This window comes from Phoca vitulina, unplaced genomic scaffold (assembly GCF_004348235.1).
Source record: "Phoca vitulina isolate PV1807 unplaced genomic scaffold, GSC_HSeal_1.0 scaffold66, whole genome shotgun sequence".
Classification (NCBI taxonomy): domain Eukaryota; kingdom Metazoa; phylum Chordata; class Mammalia; order Carnivora; family Phocidae; genus Phoca; species Phoca vitulina.
The window spans coordinates 6,230,413-6,250,748 of record NW_022589769.1 but is presented as its reverse complement, the minus strand read 5'-3'; the positions used below and the strand labels follow the sequence as shown (position 1 = coordinate 6,250,748).

The window sequence follows — 20,336 nt, the reverse complement described above, 5'->3', positions numbered from 1 at the left end:
CAGAGAAAGACAAGTATCATATGATGTCACTGATATGAGGAATTTGAGAAACAAGACAGAGGATCATAAGGGGAGGGAGGGAAAAATGAAACAAGATGAAACCGGAGGGGGAGACAAATCGTAAGAGACTCTTAATCTCAGGAAACAAACTGAGGGTTGCTGGAGTGGAGGGGGGTGGGAGGGATGGGGTGGCTGGGTGATGGACATTGGGGAAGGTATGTGCTATGGTGAGTGCTGTGAATTGTGTAAGACTGATGAATCACAGACCTGTACCCCTGAAACAAATAATACATTATGTTAATAAAAAAAATCCAATGAGCATTAAAAGAGAATTTTCTCTGAAATTAGATATTGACAAGCAATTTATTTTTTTAAAGATTTACTTATTTATTTGAGAGAGAGAGGGAGAGAGCACACACATGCGCGAGCAGTGGGGAGGGGCAGAGGGAGAGGGACAGAAAGAATCTCAAGCAGACTCCAGTTGAGCGCAGAGCCCGTCACGGGGCTCAATCCCACAACCCTGAGATCATGATCTGAGCCAAAATCAAGAGTCAAACGCTTCACCGACTGAGCCACCCAGGCACCCCAACAAGCACTTTTAGTGTGGCCATCTCTAAAAATGATAAAAGACAATATAATCTTTTTCTTCAACCAATCTGAAGCATATGATTGTAATAATCTATAAAAAGAGCTACTTAAAGGGGCGAGGAATTACGAAAGAGAACAGGAAGGGGGCCTCTAGACCAGCAGCATCAGCATCACCTGAGAACCTGGTGAAAACACAAATTCTTAGGCCCCAGCCCAGACCAGAAACTCTGGAAATAATGGAGGGAGCAATCCCCATAATGCACACTCAAGTTTGAGAGCCAATGATCCAGTCCAGTGCTTCCCACACATTCATGTGCATCACCTGGAGCAGGACTTTGTGAAAATGAAGATCCTAGTTCAGTGGTTCTGGGGTGGGCCCCAGAGTCTGCACTTCAAACAAGCCTCAGGATGCTATGCTGTGCTGCTGGCTTGGGGAACCACACTTCGAGAAGAAAAGCTGAAGTCCACCTGGCGGGAGAAGGTATGCACACCGTCTTCATGTGGCTGAGTTTCCTATGGAAACTGCCCTCGATATCCGATGGAAAAAGTCCTTACACAGGTTTTCTGACTAAGAGATACCATGTAACCTCCCATATAAAAGCTGTACTTGGGGCGCCTGGGTGGCTCAGTCAGTGAAGCCTCCGACTCTGAATTTCAGCTCTGGTCATGATCTCAGGGTGCTGGGATCAAAGCCCGAGTTGGGCTCCGTATTTGGCATGGAGTCAGCTTGAGATTCTCTCTCTCGCTCTCCCTCTGCCCCTCCCCTCCATTGTGCATGCGCTCACCCTCTCTCAAATAAATCTTAAAAAAAAAAAAAAAAAAAGCTGTACTCAACATGTACTAAATATATTTTCAAAAGTATTTCTTTCTTTTCTTTTCTTCTTTTTTAAGATTTCAAGTAATCTCTACACCCAATGTGGGGCTCGAACTCATGACTCCAAGATCAAGAGTCACATGTTCTACCAGGCGGGAGCCCTCAAAAATATTTCTTATTAAGACAACAGTAACAGCTACAAATTGTTGAAACCCAATTTAATTGTTGTCCCATTTGAGAAAACTTTCAATTATGAGTGGACTTATGAGCATTTCAAAATGAAAAAAAAACCAACCCCACACAAAAGACCCCCCCATATTCCTACATCTGGCAGGTTACACTGTCTGATGAACTTTACCTCAAATCCATTAGCCACACCACCTGCTCTCCATGAAAAAGCACCAGTTTCTTTCTTTCTAAAAAATTGTTCTTATATTTACAAACACTGATGTTTCAATTGATTTACATGGAGCGGAGGGAGGTATGTTTTCTTACAGGAGTCTTACAAGTAAAGAATTCTAGTCTAGGTGGAAGTACCTAGAAATGTTGTGTACCTTTATTTTGCAAGTCACGCTTTGGATAAATTTTTTCCTGTTAAATATTAATCAATGTGCTGAAATTTCTACATATTCCCTATTTCACTGAATGTAAGACACCATCAATTCTCAGACACACTATTATTTCATGTACTGCTAAGAAAAGTTAACAATTAAAACATGACATGCCAATTTTAAGATAGCATTCCATTTTAGATATGCATCTTAAAAATAATGAAATAGTTTAATTATAAAGCTCAAAGATATGTACATAGTGAGTTACTCCTTTTCACCTATAAAGGCATGGATTTTTGCTCATTTAACAATGTATCCCCACACCTGAAAACTGGAAGTCTCAGTATCTCTGCAATTCATATTATTTGTTTCATTTTTGTACAAATATATATATATATATATATTTTTTTTTTTTTTTTTGAGTAGTGATTTAAAAAAAAAAGTAGTGAAGAAAAAAAGGAGGAGTGACCTCTCTTTACCCTGCAACATGATACTGCTCGCTCAAAGTAATAAAAGTTAATTACTCTCAATCTGGATAATTTTCCAATCTGAAAGTATTCAATGTATCTCTCTCTAGTCAATTTAAAATACCTTATAGTTCTATTTTGACAAGAGTTTTTACTTGTTTGTTTCTAAAGCACCTTTCAAAAGTAACAAGCAATGAACAATAAACATCTCACAGCCTCTTACTCATTCAACAAAAAAATAAATTTGCTTTGCAGATTTAACAAGAGTTGAAGGGATGTACAGTGTTACACTATAGCTATATATTAGTCTGAGTTGAACTTTTTGACTCAGCATTTTTGTCCTGGCGGCAAGATGAACAGTTTCAAAGGAAAAGACAATTTCTAACAAACCACACTAGGAGGACTGAGGACCTATGTGATTATAGGACATTTCAATTTTCACCTTGTACACATCTACATTTTCTAAATTCTCTAATACGGATACTAGCAAGAAAAAAGGTTATTTAATTTAATAAGTGGTTACACTAATTTATATTTTAGTTTAATGCAGACCTTTTTAGTTATTCTACACATTATCACTGTCACATCCCAAGTCCATTCCAACCTCCTACTCCTCACTCATTCAAGTGTTTAGTTGTCAGCATTTCGAACAAGAATCTCAATGAAGCAAATTTTTCAGACAAAGGGACATAGGTACTAACCTCATCTTCCATCTGAGATTCTAGACTAATCAATGAGTGTCATGAGCTAAGAGCCTACATTTCTGGTATGTCAATTACCTCAGAAAGAATAGGGGAAAATTTTTTTTCCCAATAAGAATTGTCAGTTAAATTCTACCTCCTTTCCTGTTATAATTGAGTAGAGAGTGGATTGCTGTTTAGATCTCAGGGGTGGTGGTACTGTCTCCTAAGAGATATGCTTAGATATAAAAGTAACTGGGGCACAACACTGGCATTCAGTGTTTGGGGACCAGGATGCTGGACTTCACATAATGCATGGAACAGACGCACATAATGAAGATCCATGCTGGTCCTGAGAATCTTTTAAATGTCCAGTCAGATTAATCACTATAAACTGGCATTACTTTAGAACATAATACTGAAAAGTTTTTATAAGGAATTATGGGAAAACCCCAGTAATTTAGGAGAAGGCAGCTAATGTGAGACAAGTTGAGATAAAATACATATGAAATTAGTGGCCATTTCCTCACATCACACGTTGTTAACTCAACGTCGTAATACTGAGCATATCTGAACTAATGAGACATCAATACTGAATCTGAAAATTTCAATCTTTTATTCGTTAAAAATGATAAGTGGTAGGAACCCAGTATTGCACCTCAAGGTAGCAGCATCTCAAAGCTTGTGACACAAAAGGGGCCATACAGTGTAGATTGCAAATATGGTCCCCTCCATGGGGGCCTCCATAATACACTAATATTATTTATGTGTTGACTGAGTCTGTAATTTATCTTGGCATGTTATCCTTATTTCCATCTAAGCTGTTTCTCTCTTTATTATCATAAATAGGTTACCCCAACACTTAGGTGTCAACCCCCTCCATTCCCCTCCCCCTCCACGCCAGGGTCCATCTATATCTTTGCTCTTTCCTTCTCTTGTTTAAAAACACTCATAGGGGCGCCTGGGTGGCTCAGTTGGTTAAGCGACTGCCTTCGGCTCAGGTCATGATCCTGGAGTCCAGGGATGGAGGCCCGCGCGGGGCTCCCTGCTCAGCGGGGAGTCTGCTTCTCCCCTCTGACCCTCCCCCCTCTCATGCTCTATCTCATTCTCTCTCTCAAATAAATAAAAATCTTAAAAAACAAAAACAAAACACTGATAGTCTTACTGCTCTTCAATCTAAACATCTTCATTAGAAGCAGGTGCAAGCACCCAGGACACGATCTCTTCTAGCACAGCAGTAGGCGCGAGATGTAAATGATGTGGCAATTCGTGTCATTGATTGTTCTTTTATTTCTCCCTTACATTTATTTTTTTATTTTTTAAGATTATTTATTTATTTATTTGACAGAGAGAGACACAGCGAGAGAGGGAACACAAGCAGGGGGAGTGGGAGATGGAGAGGCAGGCTTCCCGCCGAGCAGGGAGCCCGATGCGGGGCTCCATCCCAGGACCCTGGGACCATGACCTGAGCCGAAGGCAGACGCTTAACGACTGAGCCACCCAGGCGCCCCTCTCCCTTACATTTAAATTGGAGCATCATACTGATTTTCAATTACGTGTGTACATAGGTTACACTGTTGATCAATTTCATTCCAGGGCTGTAAAGTGGGCTTTACAAAAAGTTTGCTGCAAAGGGGAGGGGCCTTGGTTCTAACAAGGTTGAGCACCACCGCTTCCAAAGAGTGCAGTCATGTGCTTAACGAAAGTCAAACTTAAAAGTTTCCTTTGCTTAAGGCAAGCCCTGGGCTCCAATATTCCACTTGCATTCAGCCTGACAACCCATCTCTGGCGCACACCCGCCGCTCTAAGCCCACTTCTGGTCTTATGCAGGGCCAAACAAGAGTTTCTGTCCATTTGGGGGTCAGAGGCCCTTCTGGGAATATGACAAAGTCAAAGACCCTCCCCCCAGGAAACTCATATAGCTTGCTGCACCCAATTCCGGGGGGGGGGGGGTGCTGCCACACACCTTCTGCAGCCCAACTGGGGCCCTAGGAATGGAACTTGAGCCCTAAAACCCTGCGAGTGGGGGTGGGGAGAAGGAAGGGAGGCAAGGACGGGGCGTGGGCGCTGGAGTCAGTGTGCCTGGGTTTGAATCCCCCATTCCACCGCTTCCCGGCAGTGTGACTCCCGGCAGGGCGCTTCACCTCTCTGTGCAGCCCGGGAGCGGCGCAAGTGCCCGGCAGACTGTAAAGGCTCAATAAACCGTGTTGCCGCGGCCAGAGGCACCGCGTCCTGGCGTCAACCCCGCCGCCGAAGGGAACCGAGGCGGGCCCCGGGGTCGCACCCGAGCGCGGGGACCGGCTGCGAAGGGGACTGGCCCGGGCGGCCCCGCGGCCCCGGCCCGGCCGCCCCGCCCCGCCTCGCCCGCGCGGGTCCCGGGACGGCGCGAACCGGGCGGCTCCGCTGCGGCCGCCGGGCACACCGGGGCGGCCGCCCAGGACGCGAGCCGCTCGCCGGGCCCGCTCCCCCCGCCCGGCCCTCCGTCTCCGCCGCTCTCACCCCCTCCTCAGCCCCCAACGGCCGCCACCGCCGGCCGCAGCTCACCTCCCGGGCCGCCGCCGCCGCCGCTGCCGCCGCCGCGCGCGATCTCGCGAGACTTCGCTCCCCTCGGCGCTCCCCCCGCCCTCCCCGGGGCGCCGCGCCGCAAGCGCGGACCCCGGCCTGGAGCCGGTACGGCGCGCTCCCCAGAAGCCGCAGCCCGCCGCGGGGTCAGGCCAAGCCGTGCTCGCGACCCCGCGTCCGAGTTCCTGCAGCCATTCCGCCCACGTCCGTGACCGCGAAGGGTTAAAAGCCAGGTGCGCGACTGCGGACTCCCCTCACCTGGCCGGCCGGTTGCGCATGCGCGTGCCCGGGGCCCTGGACCTGCGAGCCTTTGCAGAGGCTCAGACCGCACTGACAGCAGTAATCCTAGCAGCCGGTCTTGGAGTGCTTACTGGGCTCAGAGTAGTGTTGCAACTCCCCTTGGGTCCTCACAACAGCCCCACGAAGTGGATATTACCATCCTCCCCACTCCAGCGAGGAGAAAACGTAGGCTTGGCTAGATTAAGTAGCTCCAGGTCACACTGCTAGGAATTGGCGTCCGGGGTTGTCTGACGCCCGAGCCAAAGCCCCATTTTTTCGCCTCCATGACAACCCCAGGCCCTGGCCTTGGTCCTCCTTTGGCTGAGGGCGTTGAGTCTCATAAGCCCGTCTCTACGTCCCTTCCAAGGTTCACCAAGGTGAGAGGAGGCAGGAGCTCCTGGGAGGCCCCCTGCTACAGTCTCTGTGGTTTTACAGAGCTGCTGTCCAGAAAATGCTTCTCCGCATTACATGAACTCCCTAAGGCCTCCCTGTGCCAGGCTCAGTATAGGGGCCCTGAAAACTATGTGACTATTTATATTCTTATATTCAGTTGTCTCCTCTTTACAGTGGTGGCCTTTTGATTGTAGAGAGCACAGTAGAATGGGACACAGGACATAGATCTAGAATACACAGATGTTAGGGGATGCAGAGAAAGGTGTGTCTTCTTCCCAGGGGTAAACTCTTAACATTACATTATTGTTTCTTTTTTTAAATATTTATTTATTTATTTATTTATTTATTTATTTATTTATTTATTTGAGAGAGAGAGTAGAAGGAGGGGAGAGGGAGAGAATCCTCAAGCAGGCTCCCCACTGAGGGTGGAGTCCTACCTGGGGCTCACTCCCAGGACCCTGAGATCATGACCTGAGCCGAAATCAAGAGTTGGGCGCTTAACCAACTGAGCCACCGAGGCACCCCTATATAACTGTTTCTAAAGCAAAGGGGCTCGCATTCATTGAGAGCATTTCAAGGTTGCTACCAATATTCTTCCAAGTTAATTCTTCATAGGAAATATTCTTCATAGGACGATGAAAACTGGGGGAGATGGAGAAACTGGCCTGAGCTCCCATAGTGAGACAGGACATGAATCTAAGCCTGAGTCCAGAGCCCAGTACTGCCTGACACCTAAGTCCCATGAGTGAGCATGAGCTGGTTCATGTGGGCCAGCAAATGGCCACAAAATCCAGAGCCTTGGAGGTTCTAGCTACTCCTTCCCCTTGCATCAAGGCTGTGCAGGTTTACCCAGCCCACCTGACATCAACATCAGCAAACATTGGCCTGCCCATTTTCCAACCCTCCAGAAACAGGGCCGTTCTCTGTAGATCAGAGGTTATGAGTGTCCCTCCATGTGCCAAAATCACCCAATCCACCTGATGGAGGAAGTGAGAGAAGCAGGGGAAATCACATCGGATGGGCAACAACAGGTGCCAAGCACTGCTCCAAGTACTGTCCATTCATTAACCCAAAACCCCATGTGGGAGGTATGGCTGTCCTTGATTCAGATACAGAAATCAAGGGGCTAAGAGGGGAGTGAAGTTGCCCAAGGGTACACAGGTAGTAAGTGGGAGGGCTGGGGCCACACGCCAGGTTGGTGTGTCCCCAGAACCACAGACTTTGGACTCCGTGACTAACAAGACACGGCCCCAAATGCCCGTGTCTTCATGAAATTGAAAACCAGGAAATCCCCTGAGATCAGGGCTCTAGTATGTATATGACACTGTATGTTCTCCTCTGGGTGGACTGTGCTTCAGTATTCTCATCTTAAATAAGGACATAAAGAGGTTGTTGGGAGGATTAGCCAAGTTAATATGCATGAAGCATGTAGAAAAGTGCCTTGCACTGATTAATCTCTCAGTAAATTATAGCTATTATTACCATAAGGTGCGATGTCTGTGATGTTTTATTCTGTCACCATCTCCCGGTACAGATCCCCGATCAAGTTGGAGGATATGACCTTATCTGCTCAGGTATGGGAATAAAATTAGTTCTAGCAAAAAATAAATGCTCTTTAATGGACAAAATGACCCCCACAACCCCCCCCCCCCCGATTGTGGAAAGAGACCAGACACTCCTGAAGTTCAGATGCACTCTCTCTTCCCTGTTTTCTGGGAGGCTGGAAGCCAGTTTTATAAAAGGCTCCACTTATAGAGGAAAAGCTACCCAGATATTTTTAAGTTGTTGGCAAAAGCAGAAAAAAAAAAAATTAATCTGAGACTTCTTAAGAAAATTTCGGTGAGGTTGGGGATTAATATAACCACAGTGACATCATGACTGGGGAGAGGGTTTTTACAGGAACTGAAGCTGCCACACACTCAGGCCATTGTACCCCAATCAAAGTAAGGTTTCTACTCTAACAAAAGGCATGCCCCACGTTCCCATGAATGGCAATGGCTTGCTATGGAAGTAAGCCTCATCGGTGAAGGGTTGGACACAGCAGCGTCCATAAAGCGCTCTACACTTGGGTAGCACAAAAACAAACAAACAAACATTCCAGGGGTGATTCTAATATGCACACCTCTGAGGTATTAAAATGCCTTCTGATCCAGGAAAAATTTTATAATGTGATTTGTCTAGTGCTGATTCGTTCAATAAAAACTTCTTAAGCATTTAAGCGTCAGTCACTGTGTTAGTAGCCATCAGCAAGACAGGCCAGTCCGTGCCCACATCACATGTATGGCCTAGAGGAAGAGACAGGTGTCAAATAATTCAACACCAATGGGTGTTGAAATAAATGGGTGATAAATAAAATGAAAAAGAAGAGCAAATGACTAAAAAAGAAAAAAAGGAAAAAAGGCAGGATGGATGGAAGGATAGGAAAGAACTTGCCTGAACCGAGTTTTGAAGGACGCATCAAAGGGAACTAGGCAAGGAGGAGAGGGGAGATCATTCCAGAGATAGGGACAGACAGCATGGATCAGCAAGGGGTAGGTAAGTTTTGGGGGCTGGGAAGGCAGGGTGGACTGGGGCCTTAAGAGGCATCCCAGCTCTGTGAGTACCATGAGCATGTGGGGACAGCGGAGAGCAGGAAACCCAAGTGGAGACGGAAGAGTGCGGTGAGCTATGACATTGGTCCCCACATATACATCCTGCCCTGCTGGGCAAATCCAAGCTCATTATCCTACCACCTCTGCCCCACCAGTGCTTGGTCAATGGTCAAGGACGGGCAGGTTGTAATGACACAGCTGTCATACTGCTAGTCAATCTGAATTTGAGGAAATATCACATTAAAAGTCCTGGCACCCCAGAGTAGAAAGCAGGATGCAAATCTCCTGCCTCCCTTGCAACTAGGACAGGGGATGTGACGTAGGCTCCGCCAGCGAGACACATCACATGAGGCTGAATCCGATCCTGAGCCTCAGTTCTGTTGCAGTGACTGGTGGCTACAGCAGCCAGTTTGGAGGACAGCAGCTGCAGGGTAGAGCTCCCGATGGGGAAGCTACACCAGTGCTGACCAGTGAGAACAAGCTCAGGCAGGGTGGTGGTTAGCTCCTGGGCCCAGGTGTGCAGTGTGCTTTGGGGCATTTTTCCTAGAAGCTTAGCCCCAGTCTCTTTTCTCCAGCCCTCGCAAAGATTCTGTGGGGGTACCTAACATCCTTTATTATGTTCCCCTCTCTGCTTAAACCAGCTAGCATTCCCACCAAGAACACTGACCCCTCGCAGGCCAAAGCCAAGTGGAGCCTAAGAGACTTGGAGACAGACTCACTAGGACAGCAGCAAGGGGAACTTTCTCGGCTGTAAGGGAGAGTACCAGAAAGCCAGCTCGCTCTCCCACCTTCTGTGGAAACTGTGTTGCCACTCACAGCTTTACCCACAGCTGCAGGATAAGATAGGGGCTACCTGGCAGAGAAACAGAGAAACCAAAGATCTTGGGTCCTTGACTACATCGCCAAGCTGCTAGACTGACCCCAGACCTCTAAGGCCCTGGATGTCCCCTTCCCTAAGCTAAAGCATGTGTGGTTAAATCAACTCGAGTTGGCTTCTCTGTTCCTTGCAGCCCAAACATTCACAGGGGTGCGAGCAGGAAAGGAGCAGCTTATGGGGAACAGGTGTACCTCTTCCCTGGCTGTGTCAGGAGCCGCCCCAAATCCTGACCAACTTTTCACCTCTAGCCCTCCCACCCCTGCACAATATCAGTCCCATTCAGATAAGCGCTATCTGATTCCAAACGCTTTATTCCAGAAGACACATCCTTCCTGTGCCTTTTCCATCCTTTGGCTCTCTTGCTGATGGGCACATAGTGGTTCTGTTACTTGCCCAGCTCCCACCGTTGGTATGTGACAGAGCTCAAGTTCTGGAGGCAATCCAGATCCCAGACTTCTTTTAACCACTAAGTTTAACACCATGCATCATCCACCCTCATTACAAAAAAAAAAAAAAAAGGGCTTTAGCCAGGAAAAAAACTAAAAATGAACTCAAATCCAGTTCCGTATTTTCGATCTCGCCCTGAGCAAGCTTTTGAAGTCTCACTTTGACAGGAAAATGAAGTTGATGGTACCAGCTTCCTAGAGCCTGGGCATCATCTGTGCCATTCACCCGTGACCTCTGGCTTCCCACCTTGTGGGTACGTGCAAGATGGAACTTCCTGGTCCGCTTGGGCAGGGTCACGTGACTAGTCTTGGCCAAGGAGTGTGAGCAGAGGGAGTAGATGTCACTTCTGGACTGCTGCTCTGTTGAGCGGAGCCCCCGGACAATCCATCGTGGACATACAAGGTGAGCAAAACCTAAACTTCTATCATTTTAAGCCACTGTGAATTTGGGGTTGATGGTTGTCATAGCATGGGTTAGTCTATCCTGATTGATACACATGGTGTGGTCATTTGCTCATTTGTTCACTCAAGAAACACTTTTCTGCTATGGCTCAAACTCCAGCTGGACGAGCAAGGAAGCTCAGGCAGGGGTCCTGAGGATTCTGGCTCACTGGCTGGGGTGGGGCCCTGGCCTCTGCATTTTCATGGGGCTTCCCAGGGATTCTGATGCACTGCCGAGCCGGAGACCCTTGCATTACTAGTGGCTCACCATGCGATGGTAGAGTGGGACAGGGTCTCTACCACTGAGGACCACACAGACTGCTATTTCACGCCTCTGTGCTTTGACTCATGCTGGTCCCTCTGCCTGGCATGCCTTCCCTCCATGCCTACCTCCCTGCTTCCAAACAGCAGCCAAATCTTCAGATACTCGGTTTGATGACCCCACCCTAGGTGCTGGGATCGTTCCCCATGGCATGGTCCTACAAATAGCTTGCATGTGCCTCCTCCATTAGATTGCAGCCTTGTAGAGGTTGGGGTCTTGGTGGCTCCCTTTCTCTGGGCCATCCGACTAGCGCTGTGGAGGTGGGGAGAGACTTATGCATCAGTATCAGCCATAGCCACCTGAATATACAGCTCAGCAGAACCAAAGCCCTACGCTTACGAGACAGACCCTCCCAAGAAGACTACCAGTAAAGTATTTCAGAAAGCAGCTTTGGGATTCTAATCCAGGCTCTGCCACTTTGCAGCTCTGTGACCACAAACACCATATTTAATCTCTCCTGAGCCTCAGTTTCTTAGATGTCAAATGGGACTAATGACAGTACCTGCCTCACCCAATTGTGAGAATTCAATGAAATAGAAGAACTGAATTAAATTTCAGCCACGGTTATCACTGTTACCTTGACTGTCACTGTCTCATTATTATTCCCTGCTGCCACTACTGAGCATGCCCCTGTAACTATCATTATTAATATTATTACTTACCACATGCTCCCTCCCTTCCTGCCAACCCTAAGTGACTTTGCTAAGCATTCCCTCCAAGAATGAAGAGTATTCTTGGAATTCTCGAAGTGAGTTCTTCATTGTCTCCTTAATGGTTCAGTGCCCACAATGGTTTAGCACCCCTTGTACCTCGGGGGAAGCTGCCCAGCTGCCAATAGTAGGCTACCTGGATAGAGCTAAGAAAATATGGGCTCTCCTGAGGCTCCCTTTCTCATGGACTTGACTTCCTCCTGCTCTGGAGTACTCTGGGTTCATTCCTGGTCAGCCCAAGCACTGTGAAGGTAACCTCCCACCCCTGGCTATGGGAGTGGCAGGATCCCAGTCAAATAGGCCTGTGGGCTTCTGCAATCACTGATAACACACACAAAAAATAATACCTGGAACGGGCTTACTTCTTTCTTCCCAGAGGGAGCTAAAAGAGTCAGGCTTTTGAGGTTCAAATAATAAAAGCTCTGTATGCCATCAGAGTGAGCAACTCCTGCCCTCCTTCCTTATCTTCCTATATCCAGAGCACAGTGGGCAAAATTTGGGTTTTCAAGAAAACATTCCTGAGGTTTCATGCTGAACAACTCCAAGCTGGTATGAAAGAACAGAAAAACAAAAATTCCCCCACACCCGAAGTGTTACAAGGACAGGGGACTGAGGGAACAAAAACCAAACCTCAGACAAAAAAATAAAGGAAAGAGTAAACGAGGTTTTTCTGATGGAAATGTTTCTGAAGACCCAGCCATGAAAGTTTTCTGCTAAAGATCCACTTTCAGGTGAAAGTTCACAAGGTCTGTGAAGAGGGAAATAAAGATGGGGAGTCAAAGGAAAAGAGACCAGCATGCATTTGGGAACAGGAGGAGCAGAAATCAATGAGGAGATAAGAAGGCAGCCCCAAGAGGCAAGGTGCTTTCGGAAGCAAGGACAGCTGTCAAGGGAAGAGGACCACTAGGTGAGCATTTTCTCCAGAGGGCTAGAGCAGAAAACAGAAAAACTACCTTTTTCTCCCCCCCCCCCCCAAGACTTTGTTGATAGACAGCTGCTCAAATAAATTTGTATCCCCATTTCAACTGACTCATTTGGCTGGAACAATAAGCTTACATTCCAGAGCCTGGGCTGACCTCATGCACCCTACTGCCGATAAAATATTAAGTATGTAATTAGTGCTTTTTGCACTAAGAAGGACCATGAAATCTACTGGGTTCTTTTCTGTCTAGCTTCCGATGGCAGCATTCAGAGTTCAATGTTGTGTTCTCATGTCAGCCATTTCCAGGGGAGAAAGGAAGTGGGGAGGAATAAGAAGGGAAGGTGTTTTACAATGTATCAAGATTTAGGGATCAGCCCTTCAATGAAAAAAAAAAAAAAACCAAGTTGTAAATGAAGAAAATTACAAATAAGGTGGGAGGCTAGAATGATCCTATGGTGATGAGTTAAAATCAGTCTTGTAATAAACTAAAGTTTTTTAATAAACAGAAAGATAGACACATAAAGATATAAATATAGATGTGTTTGCATAGATTAATATACATATTTCCAAGCTCTGAACACTGAGAGGTCCTAGAAGCAAGGATTCCTCAGTAGCAATGAGCACACTTACCACTAATATCTTGGTTTCTAAACACCATACTCCAGTAAAAGGAACCAGGGCTCCTGGGAGAAGTGGTTGCTTCCAGACCTGGGGTAGGGAAAATACAAGATGAGCCAAGAATACCAGGCAGTACCAGAAATTAGGGAATTGCTTTAAAAGTTTGGGTGCTTACTAAGGCTAAAGGAGCAAACCTGAAGGAGCTCCCAATGGCCCAAGCTGGAACAATTTGAGCAACAACAACAAAAAACAATAGTATTGGATTATAAGCCTTATAATAAAATAAATGTCCTTGAGTTCATATTGTTAGAAGGAAGGAAAGAAGGGAGGGAGGGAGTCTCTCTCCTTAAAGAAGAATTACAATTAATAAATGTAGAGTGAGGGGCACCTGGGTGCCTCAGTTGGTTAAGCATCTGACTCTTGATTTCAGCTCAGGTCGTGATCTCAGCGTCCTGAGATCGAGCCCCACGTCAGGCACCGTGCTGAGCAGGGAGCCTGCTTAAGATTCTCTCTATTCTTCTCCCTTTGCCCCTCCTCCGCTTGCTCGCACCTCCCCTCAAAAAATGAATAAATAAATGTAGAGTGAATGAGGCAAATAAATAAAAATCACCATTGAACAGCGCAGTAATAATTGCTGCAGTAAAATCCATCCATGGATGCTAAAATTTAAGTGGGCAAAAGTTTGAGGATAAACAGGATAGTCTTGAAGTTTCCCTCCCAAGATATTTATTAGTTATAAAGAGAAAAATAGTAACTTCACAGTGAAGAAACCCTATAAACGCCACACTAACCAACTAATTGAGGTTAACATCACTAGTACTACGTTATGTTTTTATGCCTGATATAATTCGATAAGAAGGGCACTTCACCTCCATGGCATCCTCCCCCAGAACTCATAACCCCTGTTGTATCCAGAGAAAACATCAGACAAACCCAAACTGAGGGACATTCTACAAAATACGAGACCGGTATTTTCTTTAAGGTGTCAAAGTCATGAAACTAATAATAACACTATAGGTTAACTATACTGGAATTAAAATAAAATAAAATAAAGTAAAATAAAATAAAATAAAAGTGTCAAAGTCATAAGAGACAGGAAAGTCTGAAGAATTGTCACAGACTGGAGGGGACTAAAGAGACCCAATTACTGAATGCAGTGTGGGACCCTGGATAGAAAAAGGACATTAGAGGAAAAAACTGGTGAAATCTGAACAAAGTTCTTAGGTTAGTTAATAATATTGTACCCATGTTAATTTCTTAGTTTTGATAATTGTACTATAGTTTATTTTATTTTTATTTTTAAAAAGATTTTATTTATTTATTTGAGAGAGTGAGCGCCTGAGAGCACAAGCCAGGGAGAGGGGCAGAGAGAGAGAGGGAGAAGCAAACTCCCCGCTGAGCTGGGAGCCCAACATGGGACCCGATCCCAGGACCCTGGGATCATGACCTGAGCCAAAGGCAGATGCTTAACTGACTGAACCACCCAGGCGCCCCTGGACTATAGTTTAAAAGACACTAACATTTGGAGGTGTTGAGTGAAGGGTATATGGGAATACTCTGCTGTTCTTGTAACTCTTCCATAAGTCTAAAATTATTTGAAAATAAAAAGTTTTTTAAAAATGAGGTGCTGGGGCACCTGGATAGCTCAGGCAGTTAAGCATCCAACTCTTGGTTTTGGCTCAGGTCATGATCTCAAGGTTGTGAGATAGAGCCCTGCATTGGGCTCTGTGCTCTGCGTGGAGTCTGCTTCAGATTCTCTCTCCCTGACAAACCATAAGGGACTCTTAATCATAGGAAACAAACTGAAGGTTGCTGGAGCAGAGTGGGGTGGGGTGGGGTGATGGGGTAACTGGGTGATGGACATTAAGGAGTGCACGTGATGTAGTCAGCACTGGGTATTATATAAGACTGATGAATCACTGACCTCTACCACTGACCTCTGAAACCAATAATACATTGTATGTTAATTAATTGAATTTAAATTTTAAAAGTGGAAAAAATAATAAAGAAATAAATAAAAGTAAAATAAATAAACAAGAAAAAAAGATTCTCCCTCTCCCTCCTGCATTCTCTCTCTCTCAAATAAATAAATAAATAAATAAAATCTTAAAAGAAAAATGAGGTGCTGAGTTTACCTAGGTATTGCTGACAGGGTTTTCTAGGAGGAACCTGGAAAGTGTCCATTCAAAAACTGGTGTAAGAAATAAGGCCCTTAAGAGCTACCCATTTCTTGGGGGAGGGTTTGGAACGGGAGTTTCAGTCAACAACAAGACACGGTTCGGGGCCTCATAGAATTTACTCCCTATGGGAGGAGAACAGGCTCCAGATAAGTACAAAAGAAAACTAAAGTAATCGTGAGCTGTGCCAAATGCTGTGAAGGAAATCACTAAGGTCTGGAAAATTTTTTCTAAGGTAATGACACCAAGACTGAGACACCAGTCTTGAACGTATCGAGAACGGGAGAAGAACCCCCAGTAGAGAGAAGAGCACACCCAAAACCTGGAGCCAGGAAAGAGCTTGGTGTGTTCAAAGAGACAGGACGGGGATCTCCTAGAATACTAGGTCGTAAGTTGACTTAGAATAGAATCGTAAATCCACAGTAGATACCACCACCACCACCACAACTACTATCCACCACGTGTCATAGGGTCTTCCCAACAATTCTACCAGGTAGAGATAAATGAAACCACCACCATTACCACCAATAGAAACCCTCTCTAAATGATAATAACAAATGGAGTGTAATCACCTGCTATGGTCTCAGTGTTTGCGTCCCCCCCCATCAAATTCATATGTTGAAACCTAACCCCCAAGGGGATGGCGTTAGGAGGTGGGGTCTTTGGGAGGTGATTAGGTCATGAGAGTGGAGCCCTCAGGAGTGGAAATGAGTGCCCTTATAAAAAAGACCCCAGAGATCTGAGGACCCAGAGAGAAGATGGCCGACTGTGAACTTAGGAAGAGGCTCTCACCAGACACCAAATCTGCCGGCACCTTGATCTTGGACTCCCCAGCCGCCAGAACTGTGAGAAATCAATGTTTGTTGTTCATGAGCCACCATGTTTATGGTCTTTCTGTTAGCAGCCCGAAGGGACAAAGACACGGGGCCAGGGCTTTAGGGTTGTGTGAGGGCACATGGTGGAATTCACAGCAGCACGGAAATCGATCTCTGTGCTGCTCTTTTCCCCGGGCAAAACCTGCCAAGAGAAAAGCCCAAACTGGAGGCCTGTTTCTTAGCAGAGCACGTCCATGAGAGAAGATGCATGCACGCCAACGCCCAGAGCAGTTTGCAATTGGAGAGTTGAGAAGTAATGAACTGTTCTGATGAGACGAAAAGTGGAGAAGAATCTTTGGAAGGGACAGTAAAAGAAGGGAGAAGGGGAACAACATTCAGGGGACTCTGAAGATACCTAATGATCTGGGGCGCCTGGGTGGCTCAGTCGGTTACGCGTCTGCCTTCAGCTCAGGTCGTGATCCCAGGGTCCGGGGATCGAGCCCCACGTCGGGCTCCTTGCTCAGCAGGGGACGGGGCGGGGGGCTGCTTCTCCCTTTCCCTGTGCCCCTCCCCCTGCTCATGCTCTCTCTCTCTCAAATAAATAAAGTCTTGAAAAATATATATACCTAATGATCACTTGAAAGTTGTTTGGATAGAAAACTCCCTCCAGACCCTGAGCCCCTTGTAAAGCCTACTGCACCCTCGGGTCTGGTGTGTCTCTGCCTATCTGTGTGTTTGCTGGGCGTGTGTCTATGCAGTGTCTGTCGGTCTGCGTCTGTGGGTGCCGCTGCGCCTGCCCACGCCTGGGCACGCCTTTGTGTCTACGTGCCTCTGTGCGTGAGTGTGTGTGTGTTGTGTCTCTGTGTGGCTGTGTCGGGTGTGTCTGCGTGTGATGGAAGTGGCAGCGAGGGACTGACCGAATGCTTGCCAGACCGAAGACAAATGAATTCCCACAAAAGCCAGAGGCAGAAGTCAGCGCAGCCAGGAGGAAGTCGAGGCCCAGGTGACAGTGAGCAAGTAAGGCCCTAGGAATTCAGGGACATCCTTGTGGGGATGTTGGAATTTCCCCAGGACTCGGAATGCAGTGGGAGTGGCCAGTCCCTCCACAATGATCTAAAGACCTCAAAGGGCAGGACGACCCGCCCCCAAATTGGCCCCTGGCCTCCAGAGTTTTATCCTCTGATAACAGGATAATAATAAACTAGTCTCCGGGCTGGTACTTTCATAAGACTAAAGAGAAACCCCCCCACGCCTGAGTTTCCCTGAAGTCTTGGGTGGACTGGCGACCACCGGCTGAACACATTGAATCACAATGAGAAAATCATCCCTCTTTCTATTTGCTGAAATTTCAATCCCTCTGCTGAGAAAGCCTCTTGTTGGTGCTAGTCTTTCTTTAACGCTTCTTTTGCTCATCTTTTTTTAAAAGAAAATATTTTTTTCTTTCATATCAGTCAAGAGCATCCCAGCCTCAGGCACATTGACTAGAACATACTCTCTCACGGATACACAGAACTAGGCTCTACAGAAGTGTGATTTTGCAGCAATAACAGAATTACCCTCCCCCCCAAAAAAACAATCCTAGTATCATTCCTTGGTTAATTTGGCTGTCTTCATCAACATAAACATGAAGACATGGAAGAGAGCATTTTTCCATTTGGTAGACATCTTAATTTTTCTTAACTATTTTGGGAATAAAATATGAAGTGTTCAACTCATTAGAAACTAATACGGAAGCACTTCCTGAGCTTTTATTTATTTAATTTTTTTTTAAGACTTTATTTGAGAGAGAGAGATAGCAGGAGCAGAGGGGAAAGGGAGAAGCAGGCTTCCCGCTGAGCAGGGACCCCCAACGTGCGTCTCGGGCTCCATCCCAGGACCCCGGGATCATGACCTGAGCCGAAGGCAGATGCTCAACCAACTGAGTCACCCAGGCGCCCCCCTTCCTGAGCTTTTAAAAACTTGAGACTTTTGTGATACTAGAGGTACCTTCAGGAGATCTTTTATGTGCTTGTTTTCTTGCTTTTAATTTTTATTTTGAAAAAAGATCCAGACCTACAGAAAAGTTGCAAGAACAGTCCAATAAACTCTCTTACACTCTTCACCAAGATTCACCAACTGATGACATTTTTGCACATTTGCTTCCTTTCTGTGTGAATCTATGTACACGTATATACATGTAGATGTGTAATATATACCCATAAACATAAAGACATATGTAAGTGAATACATATATATATGCACACATGCACATATGTACACTTTTAAAAAATAAAACTGAAAGGTTTATAATGGAATCAGCCCCACGCTCTTCATTCCCTGGGGCAATAGTTCTCAAACAGCTCTGAACCTTCGGGGAGATTTTTATAAAACACCACCCTTGCAGGTGCTGATATAATTCAGTAGTAGTAGTAAGGCTCAGGTATCAGAATGTTAGTAGCTCCTGGGGGCTTTCAAAAGCAGAGAACCACTGGGGCACCTGGGTGGCTCAGTTGGCTAAGCAGCTGCCTTCGGCTCAGGTCATGATCCCAGGGTCCTGGGATGGAGCCCTATATCAGGCTCCCTGCAGGGAGCCTGCTTCTCTTGTTCTGCCCCTCCCCCTCTCGCGCTTTCTCTCTCCCTCTCTAATAAATAAAATCTTAAAAAAAAAAAAGTCACAACTACTGCCCAATCTTTTTTTCTTAAAGACAAGTCATACACACACTTATTACAAAAGCATTTGAGAATAAATTGCCACGATCATCGTCCTTTATCCCTAAATACTTCATGTACCCCCTAAGCACAAGGAAGGACATTGGCTTCCATCACCATAGTATGGTTACTAAACTCAGGAAATTTCCTAGTGACAGTGTGCCAGCATCTAATATTAAATTCATATTTGAAGTTTGCGAACCGTCCCCAAAAAGCCATTTCAGTAATTGTAGTTTTTTTAACCCAGCATCTAGTTCAGAATTACATTGCATGTATAAGTCCTTTCTCTTTACTCTCAATAATCTAAAGCAGTTCCTCCATCTTTCTTAGTCTTCCGTGACATTGCCCAATCCCCCCCTCTTTTTTTTTTAAAGATTTTATTCATCTGACAGAGAGAGACACAGCTGAGAGAGGGAACACAAGCAGGAGGAGTGAGAGAGGGAGAGGCAGGCTTTCTGCCGATCAGGGAGCCCAATGTGGGGCTTGATCCCAGGACCCTGGGACCATGACCTGAGCTGAAGGCAGACACTCAATGACTGATGAGCCATACAGGTGCCCCCGAGCCCCCCTTTTCACCAAGGCTCTGGAAAACCAGAGCCTTGAGCTAGTGGCATGCTCCGGCTAGAATGTAGTTGACTTTGGTTTGCTGAGTATTTATCTTTCCAGTTATCTTCTATTGATGGCAAGTGACCCTGATTTCTTATTTATGGAAGTGATACACAGCTTTTTTTTTTTTTTTTTTAGAGAGTGAGCAAATGTAAACGGAAATATTAAGGAAATAAGAGAACAGGTATGTAGAGGTAGTGAAGGTCTTCCCAACCCCAGCACTGCTGATGTTTGGGGCTGGGTAATTCTGTATTGCGGGGGGCTGTTCTGTGCATTGTAGGATGCTTAGTGGCGTCCCCGGGCTCTGTCCAATCGATGCCAGTAGCAACCTCTGTTCCCGCTCTGGTCGTGACAACCAAAAATGTCTCCAGACATTGCCAAGCATCCCCTGGGAGGCAGACTCTCTTGGCTAAGGGCCACTGACGTAGCCCCAACCACGAAAGAGGAGGGTGAATGGCTCCAGTTTGGGATGTTTACCAAGTGCTGCCATGTACCTGGCCCTGTGCTAGGTACTGGGGGACAGAGATGAGCACGGCCCAGTCCAGCTCTCCGGGAGCCAGTGTGAGACAAGCGGGGCACAGAGGAGGTCCAAGAGGCATAAAAAAGGAAACCAGGAAGAGGGAGCTCGGAAAACCATACCGTCACCTAGAATTAAGTCTCCTTAAGCCTTGTGACCCTCACAGCAGTTCTTCTGCCCCAATAATTCCTTTTAAGACATGAATCGGATCATTTCAGTTCCCTGATTAAAAGCCTCCAGTAACTTCCCATCACATGCTGAGTGAGATCCAA

General features: G+C 46.1%; 1 protein-coding gene and 1 long non-coding RNA gene across 3 annotated transcripts in view; one reads left to right on the top strand and one right to left on the bottom strand.

Moving 5' to 3' along the window:
• MRTFB (myocardin related transcription factor B) overlaps positions 1–5,659 on the bottom strand; it is a 192,040-nt gene extending 186,381 nt beyond the window's left edge. Inside the window, exon 1 of the mRNA XM_032392214.1 lies at positions 5,645–5,659. The gene's annotated coding sequence lies outside the window, so the exon portion shown is untranslated. The remainder of the gene's footprint in view (positions 1–5,644) is intronic.
• A 4,761-nt stretch (positions 5,660–10,420) lies between these two features.
• LOC116624389 overlaps positions 10,421–20,336 on the top strand; it is a 40,708-nt gene continuing 30,792 nt past the window's right edge. For both annotated transcript variants that reach the window (XR_004297889.1, XR_004297888.1), the window contains exon 1: positions 10,421–10,651. This is a non-coding gene — a long non-coding RNA (uncharacterized LOC116624389). The remainder of the gene's footprint in view (positions 10,652–20,336) is intronic.